The 18130-nt window shown below is 44.9% G+C and overlaps 1 protein-coding gene and 1 pseudogene across 20 annotated transcripts in view; one reads left to right on the top strand and one right to left on the bottom strand.

The window, feature by feature from the left end:
- LOC137345926 (histone deacetylase 9-like) overlaps window positions 1-18130 on the top strand; it is a 1063883-nt gene that overhangs the window by 772628 nt on the left and 273125 nt on the right. The gene's annotated exons all lie outside the window — the stretch shown is intronic.
- LOC137351953 (U2 spliceosomal RNA) lies at window positions 2485-2598 on the bottom strand (annotated as a pseudogene).

Raw genomic sequence — 18130 nt, 5'->3', positions numbered from 1 at the left:
GATTTGGTTGCCCTCTGCTGCTTCCCTCTGTTCCTCCTCGAAAACATCACTGCTCCCGTCTTCCCAGAGCTGAGGTGCGCCAGACGTTTCTTTGCTCTTGGTGTCCCGGAGCTGGGATGCGCTGGCCGTGTTGCTCGGTGTGGTGCTTTGGGGTTGGGGCACGCCGGGCCCATCACAGCTTCCAGTACCCGGGGGCTGGGATGCTTTATCTTCCAGCTCCTTGGGGTTCTGCCGCCTCTTTTGAAGGGGCTGTTGTTCCAGCATTTCCTCAACCAGTGAAGAGGAGCTGTTGTAGTCTGTCTCAGAAGGTAGCCTCCTCTTGCCACTGGTTTGGGTGGTGGCCTGTTCCGCTTTTGGAGGTCTTTTCTTTGTGGTTTTTCTTTGTACCACTTGCCACTAACCTGTTTGTCTATCTGCTGCCTCCTCCTCCATTGATTCTGTCTGTGGAGGAGGGGTTTCCGGGCGCAGGGTAGGTGCTGGGTCGCTGGTTTCAGCTGCCTCCCCTTTCTTCTCCTTCTCAGGTAGAAGTTCCTCACTGCGGGGAAGGTTGCTCGTCTCCTTTCCTGCACCAGACGCCTTCGTCGAACCTTCTCCCGGCCTTTCCTTGGACCTTGCCGCCTGAGCATAACTGAGGCAGCGTTTGGGGCAGGTTTTGTAGAGATGGCCTGCCACAATGCACAAGTTGCAACACTTAGTCTGCTTACAGTCCTTGGTCTGATGGCTTTCCTCCTTGCAGTTCTTGCAAACAACCGTGCTGAAGTTTGCTGCCATGTGACCAGATTTGCCACAGGTGCGGCAGACTCTGGGCTGCCCAGCGTAGACCAAGAAGCCTTGACTTCCCCCGATAGTGAAGCTGGAGGGAGGGTGGATAATGGCTCCACTGGCATCGACCTTCAAGGTCACCTTGACCTGCCGCTTGCTGGTCCAAATCCCAAAGGGGTCCTTGACATCAGTGCTGCTGCCGGCCACCTCGACGTACCTGGCGAAAAAGGTGAGTACATCCACCACCGGAACATGGGGGTTGTAGAGGTGAATCGTCACTACCCGGTCCTGTTGTGACGGAATCGTGAAGAGCGGCTCCGCTGTGCGGATCGACAGTGGCGCCCGGTCCCCTTTCTCCTTGAACGCCTTCAGGAACTTGATGCATCCCGCCACATTCTTGAACGTCACATCGAAATATCCACTGCTGGGGAAATCCTGCAGGCAGAAAATGTCCGTAGCTTGAAATCCACAGCAATCGATGAGGATTTTCTTGATGAAGAAGGTGCGATCAACTGGTGCATCTCCTCCCTTGTCCTTCACGACCACCCAAACGGTGTTCCGCACTCCCTGGCCTGAAGCTCAAAGATCGGTTATAACCATTTTACTCAAAGCCTACCCAGGATCAAAAATCAATGATCATGGTCTCCTCTGCCAAGTTCTTCTTCTTTCTTTCTTTTCTTTTGGGCCTCCTTATCTCGAGAGACAATGGATACGCGCCTGGAGGTGGTCAGTGGTTTGTGAAGCAGCGCCTGGAGTGGCTATAAAGGCCAATTCTGGAGTGACAGGCTCTTCCACAGGTGCTGCAGAGAAATTTGTTTGTTGGGGCTGTTGCACAGTTGGCTCTCCCCTTGCGCCTCTGTCTTTTTTCCTGCCAACTACTAAGTCTCTTCGACTCGCCACAATTTAGCCCTGTCTTTATGGCTGCCCGCCAGCTCTGGCGAATGCTGGCAACTGACTCCCACGACTTGTGATCAGTGTCACACGATTTCATGTCGCGTTTGCAGACGTCTTTATAACGGAGACATGGACGGCCGGTGGGTCTGATACCAGTGGCGAGCTCGCTGTACAATGTGTCTTTGGGGATCCTGCCATCTTCCATGCGGCTCACATGGCCAAGCCATCTCAAGCGCCGCTGACTCAGTAGTGTGTATAAGCTGGGGATGTTGGCCGCTTCAAGGACTTCTGTGTTGGAGATATAGTCCTGCCACCTGATGCCAAGTATTCTCCGAAGGCAGCGAAGATGGAATGAATTGAGACGTCGCTCTTGGCTGGCATACGTTGTCCAGGCCTCGCTGCCGTAGAGCAAGGTACTGAGGACACAGGCCTGATACACTCGGACTTTTGTGTTCCGTGTCAGTGCGCCATTTTCCCACACTCTCTTGGCCAGTCTGAACATAGCAGTGGAAGCCTTACCCATGCGCTTGTTGATTTCTGCATCTAGAGACAGGTTACTGGTGATAGTTGAGCCTAGGTAGGTGAACTCTTGAACCACTTCCAGAGCGTGGTCGCCAATATTGATGGATGGAGCATTTCTGACATCCTGCCCCATGATGTTCGTTTTCTTGAGGCTGATGGTTAGGCCAAATTCATTGCAGGCAGACGCAAACCTGTCGATGAGACTCTGCAGGCATTCTTCAGTGTGAGATGTTAAAGCAGCATCGTCAGCAAAGAGGAGTTCTCTGATGAGGACTTTCCGTACTTTGGACTTCGCTCTTAGACGGGCAAGGTTGAACAACCTGCCCCCTGATCTTGTGTGGAGGAAAATTCCTTCTGCCAAGTAAGCACTGATAAGAACAGATACTACACTTGATCTTGGCCAAAAGGCTGAGAAGCAATATTTCACCATCTTTCCCTTGCACACATCTTCTTTAGACCAGAACTGCTTCAACTCGTAATAAGGCAGATTGAAGGTTCGTGCCCTCAGTAGGGATGAGTGAGAAGCCTCCCATCCAATCAAAATCAATGCAACCCTCAGTGACAATGGCTCACCTCAAACTCTTGCCAAGGAAAGGAACAGTTTATCTAACTCTAATCCCAGCAAAGTTTAGTGTGGTGCCACCAAAGTGCATATGTTCGGATAAGCCCAGATTTCACATCTGGATTTATACTCATCCTGGAGCTTTTGAAATATCATTAAAGCTTTTTTTTCTCTCTGACAAGAAATATCCCAATACTTCTACCAGAGGAATGTCTTGTCAGAGTAGCTGAAGGAATTATAGCAGTGAACTCTATGAGAGGATTATGTTAGGCACGTCAGAAAGATGAAAGGCTAGTGTAGGTACTGGTATTTAATTCAATGAATTTGTCAAACAAAAACCCACAGTATCCTTAGAGTTTCTTATTTCTTTATATTATGCAGTCAGATCTGAAAGGCAAAATTATAACCCAAAAATGTGTGCTATGTTATTATTAGTCAAACCACAGACAACTATACACTGAGATATTTGCGTGCAGTAAATATTTCAAATTCTGGGCCAGCCTTACTGTTTTTCAAATCTGAAAATATGCATGCTTCAGCACAGCACTGTAACGATGAGCTATTGTGAAAGCATATTTGCGTGGAAAATGAAGTGTCACAGCAAAACCAGCCATTTTCTGTTAAAGTTCATTTACTATTCATCATTTCTGTCCTCAAATAAGATCTGTTGAATTTTAATATCCCTGACTTTCAAAAAATAAAACACAAACTCTTACTTTATTTTTGAATTAATAATAATCACAAGAGTATTTAATGAAATACATTTCCTTAAAAATGTGTAATAAAGCTTATGAAAATCCTACTATATTAATATTTAAGCAACTGAGGAAACACTGAATACAAACTTAAACACTCAAGAAAAGTAAAGGCACAGCAGCACAAATGAACTTTCATGTGTTTTTCCACACCATTATTTCTTTATTCTCAAAGAGCTGATTCATAATCGGTGACAGTTCCACAGGTGTCAGTCATTTCTGGTATGCGTAAGTGGCCACTGTTCATATGTGAACCCAGATAGTGAGAATCAGCAGGTTATTTGATTTTGGAAAACATTACAGTTAAACCAGATCTTGTCTTCATTTGATAATGAAATGAAGAAATATTTGCATTTATGTAGTACCTTTCATGACTTCAGGATGTCCCAAAGCACTTTACAGCTAATTAAATACTTTAAAATGCATCCACTGTTGTAATGTAGGAAACATTTAGGCGTGCAATTTTTCCAACCACAGTCATGAGATAATAATCCGAACCCTCTCAACCCAGCTGAGATAAGCTAAATTAGTACACATCAAGGATTGAACCTCCATCGTTCCTGGTCCGTGTTGGTGGTCTTGCTTTACTATTTCTGTACTATCTGACTGCATAACTGATATCAAGTTCAGAATGACCAAGAATTTTCTTTAAATTATATATAAAAAGAAAGATTTGCGTTTATATCGCACTTTTCATGACCACTGGACAACTCAAAGCACTTTACAGCCAATGAAGTACTTTTTGAAGTGTAGTCACCGTTGTAATGCAGGAAACGAGCAGCCAATATGCACACAGCAAACTCCCACAAACAACTATATGATAATGACCAGATAATGTTTTTTTGTGATGTTGATTGAGGGATAAGTATTGACCTGGATAACAACCCTGCTCTTCTTCGAAATAGTGTAATGAGATCTTTTACATCCACCTTGTAAGCAGATAGGAGCTCCGTTTAATGTCTCATCTGAAAGACGGCACCTCCAACTGTGCAGCACTCCCTCAATACTGCACTGGGGTGTCAGACTTTATTTTTGTGCTCAAGTCCTGGTGTGGCACTTGAACCCAGAACCTTGTGACTTAGAGGCGTGAGTGCTACTAACTGAGGCACAGCTTTATCATAGAAACATAGAAAATAGGAGCAGGAGTAGGCCATTTGGCCCTTCGAGCCTGCTCCGCCGTTCATTATGATCATGGCTGATCATCCAACTCAGTAACCTGTTCCCGCTTTCCCCCTATATCCCTTAATCCCTTTAAACCCAAGAGCTATATCTAACTCCTTCTTGAAAACATACAATGTTTTGGCCTCAACTGCTTTCTGTGGTAGCAAATTCCACAGGCTCACCACTCTCTGGGTAAAAACATTTCTCCTCATCTCAGTCCCAAAAGGTTTACCCCGTATCATTAGACTATGACCCCTGGTTCTGGACTCCCCCACCATCGGGAACATCCTTCCTGCATCTACCCTGTCCAGTCCTGTTAGAATTGTATAGGTTTCTATGAGATTCCCCCCTCACTTTTCTGAACTCCAGCGAATATAATCCTAACCAACTCAATCTCTCCTCATACGTCAGTCCTGCCATCCCAGGAATCAATCTGGTAAACCTTCGCTGCACTCCCTCTATGGCAAGAACATCCTTCCTCAGATAAGGAGACCAAAACTGCACACAATATTCCAGGTGTGGTCTCACCAAGGCCAAATAATTGCAGCAAGATATCCTTGCTCCTGTACTTGAATCCTCTTGCTATGAAGGCCAACATACCATTTGCCTTTTTTACCACCTGTTGCATCTGCATGCTTACCTTCAGCGACTGGTGTACAAGAACACTCAGGTCTCGCTGCATATTCCCCTCTCTCAGTTTATAGCCGTTCACATAATAATCTGCCTTCCTGCTTTTACTACCAAAGTGGATAACCTCACATTTATCCACATTATACTGCATCTGCCATGGATTTGTCCACTCACTTAACTTATCCAAATCACTCTGAAGCCTCTCTGCATCTTCCTCACAACTCATCCTCTCACCCAGTTTTGTGTCATCTGCAAATTTGGAGATATTACATTTAGTTCCCTCATCTAAATCATTAATATATATTGTGAACATCATGAGTACAATAAAGGCCATGCTGTTTGGTTTTAAGCAAAAATCCTTAGCTCTCCATCTCCAACCATCTCCCTGACTGTCTGCTCAGGCTTAATGTGTCTGTGCGCTGTTTGACTCTGAACTGAGCTTCAAAACCAACACCCCAGCTGCCACCAAGATGACCTATTTCCAAATCTGCAACATTGCCTGTCCCATCTTACCCCTACTGTCTTTGAAACCTCTATCCACACCTTTATCACCTCGATTTTTGATTGCTTGAATGCTTTCTGTTCAGGCCTGCCAAGTTCAGCCCCCTTACAAATTGCAACTCAGCCAAAACCTTGCTCTTTACATCCTTTCCTGCAGTAAATCCTGCTCCTCTATTATCCCTCATTAATGAGTAGTTTCCCCATCCCCATTCAATTATAAAATCCTTGTCCTCATCTGCAAGTCACTCAGCCCTTCCTTGCTCTGCAACTTCCTTCATTAGCCCTCAGCTCTTTTGATTCTGGTCTCCTTTTTAACTCCCCTTCTTCGGGCACTACCGTCAGCTGCACAGCCTTCAGCCATTTTGTTCCCACACTCTGAACTGTTTTCCAACTTTTCTTCCCTCCTTTAAACACCTCCTCAAAACCAATCTCTGCCCTTCTTCCACCACTGCTCTCAGTATCTGAATATTTTCACCACTGTGATAAACTTCAAGTAATTTATCACATTAAAAGTGAGATAAAAAGCAGCTTGTCGTCATGTGGCTCAGTTACATGTTTGGCAGGATATTTGCAATCTAAATTATTGGAGAAAACAAGTTTACTTATTGCCACAAAAATAGCAACATTCATAGAACTTGTATTGTCTGGAAGACAAATAATTAGAGGAAATTGCAAGGTGAACAGTTGGCGATTTGGTGCCTTTTTACTGTCAATTAGATGTGAAAAATTGTGCAGCTGAAATGGAGAGTTGTTAAAGTGAAACTTGACCAAGTTCCTAATGCTGTGCTTCAGCAATGGGATTATTCGACACAGCTAAGCAGGAAATACCTTGTAGAAACAGGAAGTAAAATGATTCATGCAGTGGTGAATGAAGGAAATCTAAGACATGGAAGACTAGAGGGCAGGGAATAATACTTTACTATGAGAGTCTTACACAGTAATAGCAGATTTTTTTCTTTGAAAAAGATTGAGTTAGGAAACTTCTGAAACTTACCAAATAAGGCATGGATTTATGGTTTAATGTTCTCATTCTGCTGAAAAATCTTAAAAGTAATGAGAGTGTGTTCTTTTTGTTTCAGGTTATATTTGGTTTTTTTAAAATAATAATGAACATAAACTGTACACTCTTGTAAATCTAAACATCCAGGTGCCCAATGGAAATCCACTTTTGATATTGTACATTAGAATTTATTTTGTGTTTTATGTTATTAAGTGAGGTTTAGTTGAAATCAAACGTGAAAAAAACCTTTCTTTCCAAAAGGAAGCTTCCCTTTCTTCACATTAATGTTATGTTCATTCTGGAGAAGAGGATGCATAGACAGTGAATGTTGTGTAGATATTGCCCCATTATGGCATAGGTTGAGGGTGGGTCTCTGTGTCTTGCTCCCCAAATGTCCAGATTTCCCATCCTACCTCAAACAACCTGCAAAAAAGTGGCAAACTTGCCCAGTAGAAAGAGCCTTACATGCATATCATCTAACAGCACAGCTATAAGGCATTCTATGGTCGTACAGTTAGTGGACATTAGGTTTCCAGGCTCATACATGAAGAATGGTCACTGTTGTAAGTTTTGGTTAGTCTGGCTTGCAGAGATTCCAGAGACTTCAGTAAGGACTCTACAGTGAGCTCGAAGAACCGTAACAAACGCTTCAGATATTGCCTCAAACCTCTCCACTTTATTTTTCTTCTGCTCTTTTCTGTCGCTATTTGCTATTGTGTATCGCGTATGCATGCTAACGTGGGTGCGTTGTGTATCCGTAGGCGTCAACCAACTTAGAGTTTAAGTTTTAATAAATTTCACCTTTTCTTCTTTAAACTTAAGAAAGCCTGTTTGTGCTCATTTCTTTGCCTTAAAATTGGAAAGCGGTGAACAAGGATTTACCAAGGGGAGCTCAAAACACAGTGTGTTTAAAAATTAAACCCTGTTACAGTAAGACCAGGTGAAGGCTGAGAGGGACCCCTAGACACGTTTCTCACCTGGTCATCACAATGTCTTAAAGGTTCAGTAACTTGCACTAGATTGGGCAGAAATTTTGCCAGCTGATTAACCATTCCAAGGAATCGTTGAAGATCTTGGACAGAAGTAGGAATTAGGAATTCAGTAATGGCTCTCGTCTTTTGCAGGTGTCCTTGCTACTAACAGTCTGCCCTAGAAAATGAATAAACTGTTTCGAGAATTCACACTTTTCATGAAGTGTCAGGCCTTCTTCTTGTAGACGATTCAAAACTGCTGTAACTCTCAGGTCAGGTTCTTCGATTGATTCACCATGAACTAAAATGTCATCCATATGGCATATTACTCCTTTAAGGCCCTGTAGAATATTCAACACAGTTGTTTGGAATATTTCAGGAGCTGATGTTATATCGAATGATAGACAATTTTGAAAAAAATCTTCCGAACAGAGTGATGAATGTTGTCAGTAACCTTGACTTCTTGTCCAAAGGGACTTGCCAAAAGCCACTATTCGCACCGAGGTTTGTGAACATAACTTTGCCAAACTTTCATCTGCTGAGGACATTGGATGAATTTCTCATGTGACAGCCTTATTAAGTTGGGTTAAGTCTGCACAAATGTGACGAGTACCATTCAGTTTAGGAACTGGGTAGTTCTCTTAAATTTTTCTTCTCATATTGGAAGTTTTCCCATGCTTCTCAGACATTTTCCCACTTTTTTCAGCCTTGTAGTCACCTCGTGTCATGGCGCTGATCTCGGATTTGTCCTTGTTAAGAATTTTTGTTTTTTTTTCCGGTGCTGCCTGCCTTGTGCACTGTCAGAAACACTTGTGTAGCCTTTTTAAAGAGTTGCTCACCAGACCTCCGACTGTTGCTTGGTTCTCTGACTCAAAGCTTGCGATCGCTGGACCAGGATTTTTTTCACAGACCCACCACGCCTCTATGGTGCAGCCTGAATGCCTCTGTAAGCCGACTCTCCATTTTGTCCATGTTCACAGCCTCTTCTTGAGTTAGGTAAGTTTGGCACTTTTTCAGGTCTGTCAATTTTTCAGATTTTTCTGGGTGTTATATGGCAAGAACCACCGGTGTTCACCTTTGCCACCATGTTGTATGTTTGGGTTAGTCTGGCTCGCAGAGATTTCTAAGAGTTCAAAAAAGTTGAATCATAACTGTTTACTACATTTCAGGAACTATATACACTCTACTTAAACATGGCGAACTCCTCTATTAGTCATGATGCTTCTTCTTATTCTTCTCAAGTCTCCTTCACATGTGATCTCTTACATCATCACAGTGGGAGGTGTTACTCAGACTGTCCCAAACATTAACCCTTTCAAACCCTTGTACTACAGTCACATGGTGAGGTTCTTGGAAGGTGTTCAGCACCTTCTGGCTCTCAGGAAGAGGGAAACAAAATTGGCCAAAAAACCCCCCCAACTTTTTGAATAAAGCCCTGTTCCATTTGGTGATTTACATTCTTTGGACAGTAACTGGTCTTGCAATTCGGGATGCTTTTTAGTGTTAATTATCTGTGACAGGCAACAAGTGTAACTTCTCTTTGTAAACAGTCTAGTAGAACTTTTGCATTGAGAAAACTATTATCTGTAATAAATAACCGACCAAGAAATTGCATTTATTCATCGTACTGTTCCTGATTTCAGGATCTCCTAAGGGATTGTCAGTCAAGAGCCAAGGTTCAGACAAATATTAATCCATTTTCATGATTTGCAGCTTATTTTTCGGGTCAGTGTTTGTATACTCATCAAAGTGGGCAATAATATTGTCGGGGAATGGAATATTATTTACTTTTCTCTAAATGCAAGCATTCCCAGGTGATAATTAATAGCAGTCACGAAATATAGGCCCAGAATTTGCTAGATTGGAGTATGTTGCGACTTGTGCTGTGAGTTGGATTTTTATTGTCAGCTTCAATTATTTTTGTGCTGCTGGAAGTGCTCACATTGAGGATACCCTCCACCGTGTTGTGTGGCACTACTACCATGCTAAATGGGATAGATTTCGATCAGTTCTAGCAATGCAAATCTGGGCATCCATGAGGCGCTGTGGGCCATCAGCAGCAGCAGAATTGTACTCATCCACAATCTGTAACCTCATGGCCCGACATATCCCCCACTCTACCATTACCATCAAGCCGGCAGACCAACCCTGGTTCAATGAAGAGTGCAGGAGGGCATGCCAGGAGCAGCACCAGGCATACCTCAAAATGAGGTGTCAACCTGGTGAAACTACAACACAGGACTTCTTCTTCTTCTTCTTTGGCCTCCTTGTCTCGAGAGACAATGGGTAAGTGCCTAGAGCTGGTCAGTGGTTTGTGGAGCAGACCCTAGAGTGGCTATAAAGGCAAATTCTAAAGTGACAGACTCTTACACAGGCGCTGCAGATAAAATTGGTTGTCTGGGCTGTTACACAGTTGTCTCTCTCCTTGCACTTCTGTCTTTTTTCCAGCCAACTGCTAAGTCTCTTCGACTCCCCACTCTTTAGCCCTGCCTTTATGGCTCTCCGCCAGCTCTGGCGATCACTGGCAACTGACTCCCACGACTTGTGGTCAATGTCACAGGACTTCCTGTCGCGTTTGCAGACGTCTTTAAAGCGCAGACACGGACGGCTGGTGGATCTGATACCAGTGATGAGCTCGCTGTACAATGTGTCCTTGGGGAATCCTGCCATCTTCCATGCGGCTCACATGGCCAAGCCATCTCAAGCACCGCTGGCTCAGTAGGGTGTAAATGCTGGGGATGTTGGCCGCCTCGAGGACTTCTGCGTTGGAGATACGGTCTCCAGAGGCAGTGAAGATGGATTGAATTGAGATGTCGCTCTTGGCTGACATACGTTGTCCAGGCCTTGCTGCCGTAAAGCAGGGTACTGAGGACACAGGCTTGTAACACTCGGACTTTTATGTTCCATGTCAGTGCACCATTTTCCCACACTCTCTTGGCCAGTCTGGACATAGCAGCGGACGCCATTCCCATGCGCTTGTTGATTTCTGCATCAAGAGACAGGTTATTGGTGATAGTTGAGCCTAGGTAGGTGAACCCTTGAACCACTTCCAGAGTGTGGTCGCCGATATTGATGGATGGAGCATTTTTAGATTAGAGATACAGCACTGAAACAGGCCCTTCGGCCCACCGAGTCTGTGCCGAACATCACCCACCCATTTATACTAATCCTGCACTAATCCCATATTCCTACCAAACATCCCCACCTGTCCCTATATTTCCCTACCACCTACCTATATTAGTGACAATTTATAACAGCCAATTTGCCTATCAACCTGCAAGTCTTTTGGCTTGTGGGAGGAAACCGGAGCACCCGGAGAAAACCCACGCAGACACAGGGAGAACTTGCAAACTCCACACAGGCAGTACCCGGAATCGAACCCGGGTCCCTGGAGCTGTGAGGCTGCGGTGCTAACCACTGCGCCACTGTGCCGCCTGTCCTGTCCCATGATGTTTGTTTTCTTGAGGCTGATGGTTAGGCCAAATTCGTTGCAGACAATCGCAATCCTGTCGATGAGTCTCTGCACAGACTACTTGCATGCCAGACTGCGTAAGCAGCATGCGATAGACAGAGCTAAGCGATCCCATAACTAACGGATCAGATCTAAGCTCTGCAGTCCTGCCACATCCAGTCATGAATGGTGGTGGACAATTAAACAACTAACAGGAGGAGGTGGCTCCACAAATATCCCCATGATGGGGGAGCCCAGCACATCAGTGCAAAAGATAAGGCTGAAGCATTTGCAGCAGTCTTCAGCCAGAAGTGCCAAGTGGATGATCCATCTCGGCCTCCTCCTGAAGTCCCCTGCATCACAGATGCCAGTTTTCAGCCAATTCGATTCACTCCACGTGATATCAAGAAACAACTGAAGGCACTGGATACTGCAAAGGCTATGGGCCCTGAAAACATTCCGGCAATAATACTGAAGACCTGTGCTCCAGAACTTGCCGCATCCCTAGCCAAGCTGTTCCAGTACAGCTGCAACATTGCCATCTATCCAGCAATGTGGAAAATTGCCCAGTTATGTCCTGTACACAAAAAGCAGGACAATCCAACCCAGCTAATTACCACCCTATTAGTCTACTGTCAATCATCAGCAAAGTGATGGAAGGTGTCATCAACAATGCTATCAAGCGGCACTTGCTTAGCAATAACCTGCTCACTGACGCTCAGATTGGGTTCCGCCAGGGCCACTCAGCTCCTGACCTCATTACAGCCTTGGTTCAAACATGGACAAAAGAGCTGAACTCAAGAGATGAAGTGAGAGTGACTGCCGTTGACATCAAGGCAGCATTTGACCGATTATGGCATCAAGGAGCCCTAGCAAAACTGGAGTCAATGGGAATCAGAGGGAAAACTCTCTGCTGGTTGGACTCATAAGTGGTGCAAAGGAAGATGGTTGTGGTTGTTGAAGGTTCCTCAGGGTAATGTCCTCGGCCCAACCATCTTCAGCTGCTTCATCAATGACCTTCCTTCAATCATAAGGTGAGAAGTGGGGCTGTTCGCTGATGATTGCACAATGTTCAGCACCATTCGTGACTCCTCAGATACTGAAGCAATCTGTGTAGAAATGCAGCAAGACCTGGACAACGTCCAGGCTTGGGCTGATAAGTAGCAAGTACCATTCGCGCCACACAAGTGCCAGGCAATGACCATCTCCAATAAGAGAGAATCTAACCATCTCCCCTTGACATTCAATGGCATTACAATTGCTGAATCCCCCACTATCAACTTCCTGGGGGTTACCATTTACCAGAAACTTAACTGGACCTGCCATATAAATACCATGGCTACAAGAGCAGGTCAGAGACTAGGAATCCTGCAGCAAGTAACTCACCTCCTGACTCCCCAAAGCCTGTCCACCATCTACAAGGCACAAGTCAGGAGTGTGATGTATTTCCACTTGCCTGGATGGGTGCAACTCCAACAACACTCAAGAAGCTTGACACCATCCAGGACAAAGCAGCTCTCTTGACTGGCACCCCATTCACCAACATTCACTCCCTCCACCACTGCTGCACAGTGGCAGCAGTGTGTACCATCTTCAAAATGCACTGCAGCAACGCACCAAGCCTCCTTCAACAGCACCTTCCAAACCCGCGACCTCTACCACCTAGAAGGATAAGGGCAGCAGAAGCATGGGAACACCACCACCTGCAAGTTCCCCTCCAAACCACACACCATCCTGACTTGGAACTATATCGCCGTTCCTTCACTGTTGCTGGGCCAAAATCCTGGAACTCCCTTCCGAACAACACTTGTTAGTGTACCTACCCCATATGGACTGCAGGGGTTCAAGAAGGCAGCTCACCACCACCTTCTCAAGGGAAATTAGGGATGGGCAATAAATGCTGGCTTAACCAGTGATGCCCACATCCCATGAATGAATAAAAAAAGTGTGAATTGTTAATAGTGTGGTGATGTCAACAGGTCTTCTGGACTTTGGATAATGGCAGAACCAGTATATCTTCATAACCAATTAAATTTAAGAATAGAGGAAGAAACAGATCAAATGATGGAAAGGAAATAGGGTGAATCAGAGTCAAATTAGAAAATAAATTGGAAAAGAAACAAAGAGAGGGAAAGAACAATTGGATTAAGAGATAAAAGAAACAGAAAGGAAAAGTAAGAAAAATATTAACATTTAAAATTCAAGTGGGGTTCTAGGAATGATTTACCACCTGTAGGAAGGAAACTCCACGGGCTGAATTTTACGTGCGCGGGTTGAAAATCGCATTCTTAGAGGTAGGCAGTGGATCCCGCCACCTTTAGAACACGAAGCAATTTTGAAAGGGTCGCTGGGAGGGAGGGAATGGGAAGTCCACACACCTCCAATTAATTGGCTGTTGAGCTCATTGAAAAGCTTGACAGGAGCAGTTTCTAAGTTTCAATAGGAGGGCATGGGGAAAACACAATCTCTGGAATATGATCGGGGTGTCGAAGTCATGAAGACTGCGGGGGACCATAAGGACTAATGGAAGGGCTGTTTAACATATTGTAGAGCCCCAGAATAAACCTCATTTGCCCAAGCAGTGCCACAGAGTAGCCATTGCTGCCACTGAAAGACTTGCATTTGTCAGTGGTGAGTGGTAGGAATCTAGAGAGGGATGTGAGCCTGCTGGCATCACTTGGGCAGTTGGGATTGGCAGGGGAGGGCCTGGTGAATGCAAAAAGCTCGGCTGAGGGAGTTCAGATGGGAACAGGCTACTCTGACATTGTACAGAGCAGTTAGGATGAGCTGCAGCAGATGTAACCACCTGGACAGGTGGAGGCCAGAGAAGCACAGTGGGGTCTGCAAGGAGAAGAAGGCGCTACCCAAGACATCTGGTCTACCGCCCAACAGTCAGCTACCTGCAAAAACAGAGCGCCAGTGCAGTAGGAGACTGTGCCTATCTAGGCAGATGATCTCAGACATTTGTGCTCCAATCCACAATGACCTGAGGCCTCACGACCCCTATGGCAGTCCCTTACCTGCAGCCATCAAGGACACCATTGCCCTCATTTTTATACAACTAGGTTGTTCCAGGGATCAGCTGTGGACCTGGGTGGCATCTCTCAGTTGGCAGCTCATCCCGGCATCAGGCAGGTCATGGATGCCATATTCCGGAGAGTGGGGGTCTATATCCACTTTGACACAGATGGGCCAGTGCAGGCACAGAGGGCATTGGGTTTTGCCGCCATCAATGGATTCCCTCAGGGATCATCAACTGCACCCACATAGCCAGCAAGGCACCAACAGACCAGCCAGCCATATTTCTCAACAGAAAGGGCTACCACCCATTGAATGTCCAGCTGGCCTGTGACCACATCTGTTAAAACCTCAAGGGAGGCATATGAAGATCGTGGTGCCCCTCAGGGATGCCTGCCCAGGCCAGCACTGGCCCTCTGTGGTCCCTGATGCTCCATTGCTTCATTGAACGGCAAGTCCAGTCATGGCTGCTATTCCCTTTTCAAAGGCCTTCTGTTACTGGGTCCTGCTTCCAGGCCTCTCCTGACACCGCTATAATAAAAACAAAATACTGCGGATGCTGGAAATCTGAAATAAAAATAATGTGCTGGAAATACTCAGCAGGTCAGGCAGCATCTGTGGCGAGAAAAGCAGAGTTAATGTTTCAGGGCAGTGACCTTTCATCAGAATTGACAACGGTTAGAAATGTAATAGGTTTTAAGCAAGTAAAGTGGGGGTGGGGAGGTAGGAAGGGAACAAAAGAGAAGGTGTGTGATAGGGCAGAGGGCTGGAGAGATTAACTGACAAGGAGATCATGGGGCAAAGGCAAAGAGAATGTGATAATTGTTGGTGAAAGACAAAGCATTAGTGTAGAGAGAGTGTTAATGACAGAATAGTGACATAATTGAACAGCGGAATGCAGTGCTACTAAGGTCCGAAGCTGATCCTCGGAAGGAGCCAGAACTGGAGAAGTTCAAGGCTTTGACAGCCACTGGCAGGGCATGGCAACCAGTGCTATGAGATGTGAGGTCTTTGGCGAAAAGGGCACAGATGTCTATGACCATCTGTCGCTCTGTCTTCAGTGGTCAATCCTGTGTTGACAGTTTGGCTTCCTTTGCCTTCTTTTCTCTCCTGTGCTGTCCTGATGCCCGAGGTTCTGCCCTTCCTGTGAAGGGTGTTGCCCTTCATCAACACTGGGCCCAAAATCTGACAGTTGTGCCCTCATTGCTGTCTGGAGTCTTCCTTCTGGGTAGGTGGCCACACAATTGTCCTTGGCAATCTTGCCATCTGCTCATCTGCCCCTGTGGTGCTAAATCTGTTCAAAGCCCAGGCACTAAGTGCCCACTTTCCTTATTGTGTACCCGCCTCCCCTCAGCTGTTCAGAAATTGAAAGCTTATGAAACCCATTTGCTCTTTTAAATATTATATCCACCCCCTTCAACAAGCTCTAAATGAGATTTTTAACAAATTTATTTGGCCTCAATCGGGAGGTGAGCAGGATCTCAGTCCCACCCTTTCCCCTGCCTTGATGATTAATGCCGGAGCCAGGATTGGCCCCTTGAAATTGACATGCTGCCCGGCATCAGTATTTTTGTAACCCCCACCCCCCATCCCCCTCCCCCCAACACACCCCGGCCTCTGTTCCTGCCTTCGACGGCTGCGAAAATTCAGCCCTTAAAGTGCATTACTTTTTAAACCTGAAGCATAGCAGCATTCATGGACAGAAATAATATGGCAACTGCATACTGTAGCAGAGAGGGGCTCACTTAAATTCCTGAGGAAAAGTACAACATTCCAAAGCATTGCACCACTGTGAAATGTTTTAAATTACAAAATTAAATATCATCCAGGGAGCAGTTCATGAGAATGGGAACTGATTTATCAGACATCCACCAATATTTTATTCCATATAACACTTAACTGCTAAATAAATAGGAATTGCATACAGCTGGCACAACAATCCTGTGACAAGCATTTGGAGAGCTACCTAAGGTTGTTGTTACAGAAAGATTGTGGTCCAAAGGACTAGTCACATCTATCAGCAGATTGTGGGAGCAGATCTGTGCTTCATTCTGAAGTTGTGTGTTTGTGAAGGAGCATTCCATGATCCCACTCTACTCCATTTTAGATCTTAATTGGGGTGGGGGAGGGAAGTTATCAGATATTTCTGCTTCACTTCATCTAATTCAATAAATTGAAGTTGTTACTTTTTATCCACTGCAAATACTGTTTCCATGGATACAATTGTGGAATATAAATTTATTTATTAGCATTTGACGGAGTATAGGATTGGATAAGATTTAAAATGTAAACTAATTCTGTCTAATTTATTTATAGATCTGAATTGCTAATGTCTACTTTTAAACACTATTAGCATATTGCCATAGGTTACTATGCAATCAGAGTGATAATACAGCACTCATTTCTTGTAGCCACAAGACTTTTCCTTTAGTCACTCATTTACGTTTTTTTTATTCTTTCATGGGATGTGGGCATCACTGGCAAGGCCAGCATTTGTTGCCCATCCCTAATTGCCCTTGAGAAGCTGGTAGTGAGCTGTCTTCTTGAATCGCTGCAGTCTTTGTGGTGTAAGTACACTCCCAGTGTTGTTGGGAAGGGAGTTCCAGGATTTTGAACCTGTGATAGTGAAGGAATGGCGATATAGTTCCAAGTCAGGGTGGTGTGTGGATTGGAGGGGAACTTGCAGGCATTGGGTGTTCCTATGCGTCTGCTGCCATTGTCCTTCTAGGTGGTAGAGGTCGCAGTTTTGGAAGGTACAGTTGAAGGAGACTTGGTGCGTTGCTGCAGTGCATCTTGTATATAGTACACACTGCTGCCACTTTGCATCGGTGGTGGAGGGAGTGACTGTTTAAGTTGGTGGATGGGCTGCCGATCAAGCGGGCTGCTTTCTCCTGGATGGTGCCGACCTTCTTGAGTGTTGTTGGAGCCACCCTCATTCAGGCAAGTGGAGAGTATTCATCACACTCCTGACTTATGCTTGTAGACGGCTTTGGGGAGTCAGGATGTGAGATACTCGCCTCAAAATTCCCAGCTTCTAACCTGATTTTGTAGCCACAGTATGGCAGGTCCAGTTAAGTTTCTGGTCAATGGTAACCCCCACGATCTTGATGGTTGGGGATTCAGTGATGCTAATGCCATTGAATGTCATGGGGAGATGGTTAGATTCTCTCTTGTTGAGATGGTCATTGCCTGGCACTTGTGTAGGGTGGATGTTACATGCCTTAATTATGTTATATATTTTCCATTAATTGGCACATTGCTGTTTTCAAGCATAAAATAATACTGAATATAATATTTGGAAGATTCCATATTCCTTTACATTATTATACAAATCAGAAATAATTCCTATGTCACACATTCTTGTAAATGGTATGATGACAGTATTTTATAGTAATCTCATCACAAATAGCCTGTCAGCGTCTTCAGTCGGCGTCATTTCAGCTCCAGTTAGGGTTACCTCCTTTTGTGAAACCAAAAATGAAACTGTGTCCTGGAAAAGTGGTCAGGCCAGAGTGAGGTTCTGGCTTGAATTCCAATGTTTATTGCTGACTTTATTGACTAATGCCTTCACATTGTAAAGTAAATGCAGGAAAGGTGGGTTTTAAAATTAATCACTGGAAAATAGCAGTGCTGAAAATCAGGAGCACTGACTATGATCCACATTGCCCTTTGCTGTCCAGTTTTTTTATATATTAGACACATCTGAAGCCCCGGAGTAGAGGAGTGCCACTCCTAGCTCTGCCTATATCTGAGTTTAGCATTAGTTCATTTCTTTGAGACTGCTACACTGTAAAGCAAAGTGATGATGGATTGTCACAAGCAAATAATAAAGTTATACTTCAATCTTGGAGTCTCAGATGACTCGATAAACCACATGAGCTTCATTCTTATGACATCACCTGA

This window comes from Heterodontus francisci, chromosome 2 (assembly GCF_036365525.1).
Source record: "Heterodontus francisci isolate sHetFra1 chromosome 2, sHetFra1.hap1, whole genome shotgun sequence".
Taxonomy (NCBI): Eukaryota; Metazoa; Chordata; class Chondrichthyes; order Heterodontiformes; family Heterodontidae; genus Heterodontus; species Heterodontus francisci.
The sequence above is the reverse complement of the archived record's forward strand: the minus strand, read 5'-3'. Positions and strand labels throughout refer to the sequence as shown.